Genomic DNA, 7,533 nt, shown 5'->3' on the forward strand with positions numbered 1-7,533 from the left:
AGGAATATACCGCAGTCATCGGGTGCCTGAGTGTCAGCTAGCCCTGTGACTGGTATGCTTATTGGTGTGGTTGTTTGGTAAATATCCAACTCCTGTCTCAACCCTAACATCCCTTTGTTCTGGGAACACCATCTGTCTATGCAGTTGAATTTCACAGTTGTCAGTAGGCCCCCACCATTCCTTCTTAGGAAGAATTAATGCTCAGAAGTAGCCCAGAACAGATACTTCACACCCAAAAATTGCATGGATTATGATGGTAGAGACCAGGTCTGTCATCCAGCAGAGTGTCTCTCCTCAGTCATTTTGCTTCTTTGGAAAAAGTGTTTTTTGCTCATGTAGTTTGCTGCAATTTGGACATTTTAAAAGAAGCATACTTCTCAGGCCTGGATTTTAGCTGGGATACCGAGAATTCAGTGTACTCATCAAGCAGTGCACAAAAGATGTGGAACTCCCATGCCATGAGACCTGTGGGCCAGCTGCTCTGCAGACTGACTGGCTGACTGGGACCTTGGGAGAAACAGAGAAACTCCTTGGGTCTTCTTGGCCCCACCCAACCTGAACTGGACTTCAGGAGCCCCACCCCAGGCTCAGGCCAGATAGCATCGCCCAGAACATCCTGATGCATGTAACTGAGCCTCTGGACCCAGAGGGATGAAGAGCCTCCCTATGGTTGGGGGCCAGTGTCCCCTGAATTAGACAGGCTTCCCTGCTGCACGTCATCTGGAGAAGAGGACTTAGGCCGGCACTCGTCTGGGCAGGAGGGCTCTCGGCCTCTCTGTGGGGTCACCAGGCGTGTCCTCTCTGTTGTCAGACTTGGCGAGCACTGGAGGGCATGGTGCTGAGGAACATTCCAGGCCCACTCCTCATCTCCCCTTGGATTTCCTCCCTAGCATTTACTTATCAAAGGACTGAGTGCCTGCTCATTGCTGGATGAGCACAAAGTCAGGGTGAAGACACCCCCTCAAGTAGTCAGCTCATGCTCTTGGGAGGGGTAGCCCAATATACAACTGTGTCAGTTCTCCCTAAATTAATTTCTAACTCCACTATAATCGCAATGAAAATTCCAGCTGTGTAAACTTGCTCTGAAATCTGTGAGGAGAGATTAAAGGTCTCTAGATGTCTAAGTGAAACGGGGTGGGCAGGAAACTGTCTTATACAGATATTCAGACGTATGACAGTGACATTGTTTTAAAAACAAACGAAAAACCAATATGGTTTCAGTGAAAGAATGAAAAACTCACTGGAACACCATGGAGAGCTCAGAGTTGGATCCCTGGTTGTTGGGGAGCTTTGTATGTGATAAGAGGTGCACCTCAAGCAAGTGGAGAAAGAATTGTTCTTATTGGGAAAACGCTGACTCACGTTATAGAGAAAAATGATGTTATCCCGTAAAAGATGGTGGATTAAAGAATCAATGTGAACAGACAAATTATAGCATTGATAAAAAATACATGAATGGAACATCTTTGAGACCCAGAGGGAAGAAAGGATTTATTAGACAAAACTTCAAAGCACAGTCCATAAAGAAAAATAAAGAGAGGAATATATTGTGTCACAATTAAAAATATCTGTTCCAAATGATATGTTACACAATGAGAGAAGACACGTGCTAAGTCTAAAAGAACAACAAATCCTTTGTCCATTAATTTGTCCTGTTGGAGGAGGCTCAATATTCAAGGAAGTCCTGCAAATTAACAAGAAAAATAAATGGACAAAGGATTTGTTGTTGTTTTAGTCTCTAAGTGGAGTCCTACTCTTTTTGATCCCTGGACTGTATAGCCCACAGGGCTCCCCTGTCTATGGGATTTTCCAGGTAAGAATACTGGAGTGGGTTGCCATACCCTTCTCCAGGGAATCTTCCTGACCTAGGGATCAAACCTGGGCCTCCTGCATTGCAGGCAGATTCTTTATCATCTCAGCCATGAGAGAAGGTTCTTCCTTGATGGCCCAGTGGTTAAGAATTTGCCTACTAATGCAGGGGACACGGGTTTGATCCCTGATCCAGGAACTAAGATCCCGTATGCCAAGGAGCAACTAAGCCCGTGCACCACAACTAACAAGCCCAAGCACCACAACTACTGAAGCCTGCACACCCTAGAGCCTGTGCTCCGCAACAAGAGAAGCCACCGAAACGAGAAGCCCGTGGACCACAGCAAACAGTAGCCTCCGCTCACAACAGCTTGGGAAAGCCTGCATGCAGCAACAAAGACCCAGTGCAACCATAAGTTACTTAGTTAAATTTTAAAAATAAGAGTATCTCTGTATAGAAAAAAGATCCTGCAGGCCTCGACTAAGAGCTGATGCAGCCAAATAAATATTTTTTTAAAATATATATCTCACACCATACCTGTGTGGCAGGCAGAATTCTAAGATGAGCCCCAGTGGCCAAGCCCGTTTATGAGCCTCTTCCCTTGAGCATGGTCAGGGCCCATAACTTGCTTCTAACTAAGAGAATATAGCAAAGAAGGTGATGGACTGTCAACCCCTGATTAGGTTACTCTGGAAGAAAAGAGTGAAGGGAATTTGCTGATGTAATTAAAGTCCCTAATAAGTTGATTTTCAGTTCATCAACAGGGAGATTATCCTAGGTGGATAGAACCTAGTCTGGTAAGCTCTTTTAAGAGGGAAATAAAGATCAAAGACTCTCTCTCCTGCTGACCTTGAAGAAGCAAGTTTCCTTGATTTCTGTGACCACAAGTTGATGGTTTCTGCTCACTACCTGAGGCAGCCTGGAAGCAGGTCTTTCTCTAGTTAAGCCTCTGATGAGAACGTAGCCTGGCTATTACCTTGATTGCAGCTCGAGCAGAAGACCCAGCAAAGTCATGCCCAGGCTCCTGGACCACAGAAAATGCAAGATTAAAAATGTATGTTATTTTAAACCACTAAGTTTGTGGTAACATGTTACATGGCAGCAGAGAACTGATGCAATCTGTTACACCAGGTCAAACACAGCTGGATAAAGTCTACTGGTGGTGCTGGGTGGGCATGTGGGGATGGATGTTCATCACGGTAGGAGAGAGAAGCTACTGTGGAAGTATTTTGGTTAATAGCACATCTCCCCTGTGCTGTGCTTAGTCGCTCTGTCGTGTCCAACTCTTTGCAACACCATGGACTGTAGCCCATTTGGCTCCTCTGTCCACAGGGATTCTCCAGCAAGAGTACTGGAGTGGGTTGTCACGCCCTCCTACAGGGAATCTTCCCAACCCAGGAATCGAACCAAGGTCACCTGCATTGCAGGCAGATTATTTACCATCTGAGCCACCAGGGAAGCCCAAGAATACTGGAGTAAGTAGCCTATCCCTTCTCCAGGGGATCTTTCCAACCCAGGAGTCAAACCGGGGTCTCCTGCATTGCAGGCGGATTCTTTACAAGCTGAGCTACCAGGGAAGCCCAGTACATCTCCCCTACAACATGCAATTTCATTTCCAGGTATAGATGAAAAAGAAATGGACACGGATCCAGAGCACATGCATATCATGATGTTCACTGCAGAGTTCTTTGGCAGGGATCGGGAGTGGGCAGGCAAGGGTTGTTGGAGGCAAATTAGGTGTCCACCTCAGGGAGAATGGAAAGAAAAATGAGAGTGATTCATAGCATGGAGAACTGCGGCAGCTAGAAGAGAGTAGATGCACAAAGAGCAACATGGATGGGCCTTAAAACAATGCTGAGTTTGTACAGTAAGAAGCAACATGAGAATCAAAACACTGCCATTGGCATAAATTTAAAAACACATAAAGACAATAGTCATTTTGCATGAACATATACCACCAGAGAAGGGAATGACAAACCACTTCAGTATTCTTGCCTTGAGAACCCCATGAACAGTATGAAAAGGCAGAATGATAGGATACTGAAAGAGAAACTCCTCAGGTCCGTAGGTGCCCAATATGCTACTGGAGATCAGTGGAGAAATAACTCCAGAAAGAATGAAGGGATGGAGCCAAAGCAAAAAGAATACCCAGCTGTGGATGTGACTGGTGATAGAAGCAAGGTCCGATGCTGTCAAGAGCAATACTGCATAGGAACCTGGAATGTCATATCCATGAATCAAGGCAAATTGGAAGTGGTCAAACAAGAGATGCCAAGAGTGAACGTCGACATTCTAGGAATCAGCGAACTGAAATGGACTGGAATGGGTGAATTTAACTCAGATGACCATTATATCTACTACTGTGGGCAGGAATCCCTCAGAAGAAATGGAGTAGCCATCATGATCAACAAAAAAGTCCGAAATGCAGTACTTGGATGCAATCTCAAAAACGACAGAATGATCTCTGTTTGTTTCCAAGGCAAACCATTCAATATCACAGTAATCCAAGTCTATGCCCCAACCAGTAATGCTGAAGAAGCTGAAGTTGAACGGTTCTATGAAGACCTACAAGACCTTTTATAACTAACACCCAAAAAAGATGTCCTTTTCATTATAGGGGACTGGAATGCAAAAGTAGGAAGTCAAGAAACAGCTGGAGTAACAGGCAAATTTGGCTTTGGAATACGGAATGAAGCAGGGCAAAGACTAATAGAATTTTGCCAAGAAAATGCACTGGTCATAACAAATACCCTCTTCCAACAACACAAGAGAAGACCCTACACATGGACATCACCAGATGGTCAACACCGAAATCAGATTGATTATATTCTTTGCAGCCAAAGATGGAGAAGCTCTATACAGTCAGCAAAAACAAGACCAGGAGCTGACTGTGGCTCAGATCATGAACTCTTTATTGCCAAATTTAGACTGAAATTGAAGAAAGTAGGGAAAACCACTAGACCATTCAGGTATGACCTAAATCAAATCCCTTATGATTATACAGTGGAAGTGAGAAATAGATTTAAGGGCCTAGATCTGATAGATAGAGTACCTGATGAACTATGGAATGAGGTTCGTGACATTGTACAGGAGACAGGGATCAAGACCATCCCCATGGAAAAGAAATGCAAAAAAGCAGAATGGCTGTCTGGGGAGGCCTTACAAATAGCTGTGAAAAGAAGAGAAGCGAAAAGCAAAGAGAAAAGGAAACATATAAACATCTGAATGCAGAGTTCCAAAGAATAGCAAGAAGAGATAAGAAAGCCTTCTTCAGCGATCAATGCAAAGAAATAGAGGAAAGCAACAGAATGGGAAAGACTAGGGATCTCTTCAAGAAAATCAGGGATACCAAAGGAACATTTCATGCAAAGATGGGCTCGATAAAGGACAGAAATGGTATGGACCTAACAGAAGCAGAAGATATTAAGAAGAGATGGCAAGAATACACAGAAGAACTGTACAAAAAAGATCTTCACGACCCAGATAATCACGATGGTGTGATCACTGACCTAGAGCCAGACATCCTGGAATGTGAAGTCAAGTGGGCCTTAGAAAGCATCACTACAAACAAAGCTAGTGGAGGTGATGGAATTCCAGTTGAGCTATTCCAAATCCTGAAAGATGATGCTGTGAAAGTGCTGCACTCAATATGCCAGCAAATTTGGAAAACTCAGCAGTGGCCACAGGACTGGAAAAGGTCAGTTTTCATTCCAATCCCAAAGAAAGGCAATGCCAAAGAATGCTCAGACTACCACACAATTGCACTCATCTCACATGCTAGTAAAGTAATGCTCAAAATTCTCCAAGCCAGGCTTCAGCAATATGTGAACCATGAACTTCCTGATGTTCAAGCTGGTTTTAGAAAAGGCAGAGGAACCAGAGATCAAATTGCCAACATCCGCTGGATCATGGAAAAAGCAAGAGAGTTCCAGAAAAACATCTATTTCTGCCTTATTGACTATGCCAAAGCCTTTGACTGTGTGCATCACAATAAACTGTGGAAAATTCTGAAAGAGATGGGAATACCAGACCACCTGACCTGCCTCTTGAGAAATTTGTATGCAGGTCAGGAAGCAACAGTTAGAACTGGACATGGAACAACAGACTGATTCCAAATAGGAAAAGGAGTTCGTCAAGGCTGTATATTGTCACCCTGTTTATTTAACTTATATGCATACATCATGAGAAACGCTGGACTGGAAGAAACACAAGCTGGAATCAAGATTGCCGGGAGAAATATCAATAACCTCAGATATGCAGATGACACCACCCTTATGGCAGAAAGTGAAGTGGAACTCAAAAGCCTCTTGATGAAAGTGAAAGTGGAGAGTGAAAAAGTTGGCTTAAAGCTCAACATTCAGAAAATGAAGATCATGGCATCCGGTCCCATCACTTCATGGCAAATAGATGGGGAAACAGTGGAAACAGTGTCAGACTTTATTTTTCTGGGCTCCAAAATCACTGCAGATGGTGACTGCAGCCATGAAATTAAAAGGCGCTTACCCCTTGGAAGGAAAGTTATGACCAACCTAGATAGCATATTCAAAAGCAGAGACATTACTTTGCCAACAAAGGTTCATCTAGTCAAGGCTATGGTTTTTCCTGTGGTCATGTATGGATGTGAGAGTTGGACTGTGAAGAAGGCTGAGTGCCGAAGAATTGATGCTTTTGAAGTGTGGTGTTGGAGAAGACTCTTGAGAGTCCCTTGGACTGCAAGGCGATCCAACCAGTCCATTCTGAAGGAGATCAGCCCTGGGTGTTCTTTGGAAGGAATGATGCTAAAGCTGAAACTCCAGTACTTTGGCCACCTGATGCGAAGAGTTGACTCATTGGAAAAGACTCTGATGCTGGGAGGGATTGGGGGCAGGAGGAGAAGGGGACGACAGAGGATGAGATGGCTGGATGGCATCACCGACTCGATGGACATGAGTTTGAGTGAACTCCGGGAGTTGGTGATGGACAGGGAGGCCTGGCGTGCTGCGATTCATGGGGTCGCAAAGAGTCGGACACGACTGAGCGACTGATCTGATCTGATCTGATCTGAGGGAACTTCACGTTTTGGTGGTCCAGCTTCATGATGCTGGGCTTTTTGCTTATGCCATTCCCCATGCCAGAATCCCCTTACTGATCCTAGACAGTTGTGCCTCCCCAGTGTGGCCATCAGAATCGTATGAATTGGTTCAGGCTTGGGCACGTGATTCCTTCTGGCCCAAGAGCATCAGCTTTGGGGATTCTGTGGGAACCTATAGGAAAGGGACACCCACACCGCTGGGTTCGTTAGCTGGAGAATATACAGCTGGTACTGCCAGGGACCATCTTTGTCCCCCAAGGGGCTCAGCCCAAAAATGAAACCAACCCAGAGGGAAGCAAATTGGAAAGGCATTAGGGGACATCCTGATGACATGATTACGGCACCTGAATCCATCTATGCCTGAAAGTTACCTCTGAACTTCTCAGTCATTTGAGTCAAGAAATTCCCTTTGTTCAAAGAAAACAAACAAACAAGCAAACCCTGAAAATAAAAAAACAATTCGAGCAGGACTTTCAGGCATTCACATTGAAAGTCATTCACTGCAAATAGAAAGCCAGTGCTCCCAATCAGGCAGGTTTAACTTCTCCTTTATCACTCTCCATATGCTGCTCGCACAGCACTTACCCACTTGGGTAGCATTGGCTGTTTCTTTCTCTGCCTGCCCAACAGAACCATCCCCTTTGAAGGAGTG

Source organism: Bos javanicus, chromosome 11, assembly GCF_032452875.1.
Source record: "Bos javanicus breed banteng chromosome 11, ARS-OSU_banteng_1.0, whole genome shotgun sequence".
In the NCBI taxonomy this organism is placed as follows: domain Eukaryota; kingdom Metazoa; phylum Chordata; class Mammalia; order Artiodactyla; family Bovidae; genus Bos; species Bos javanicus.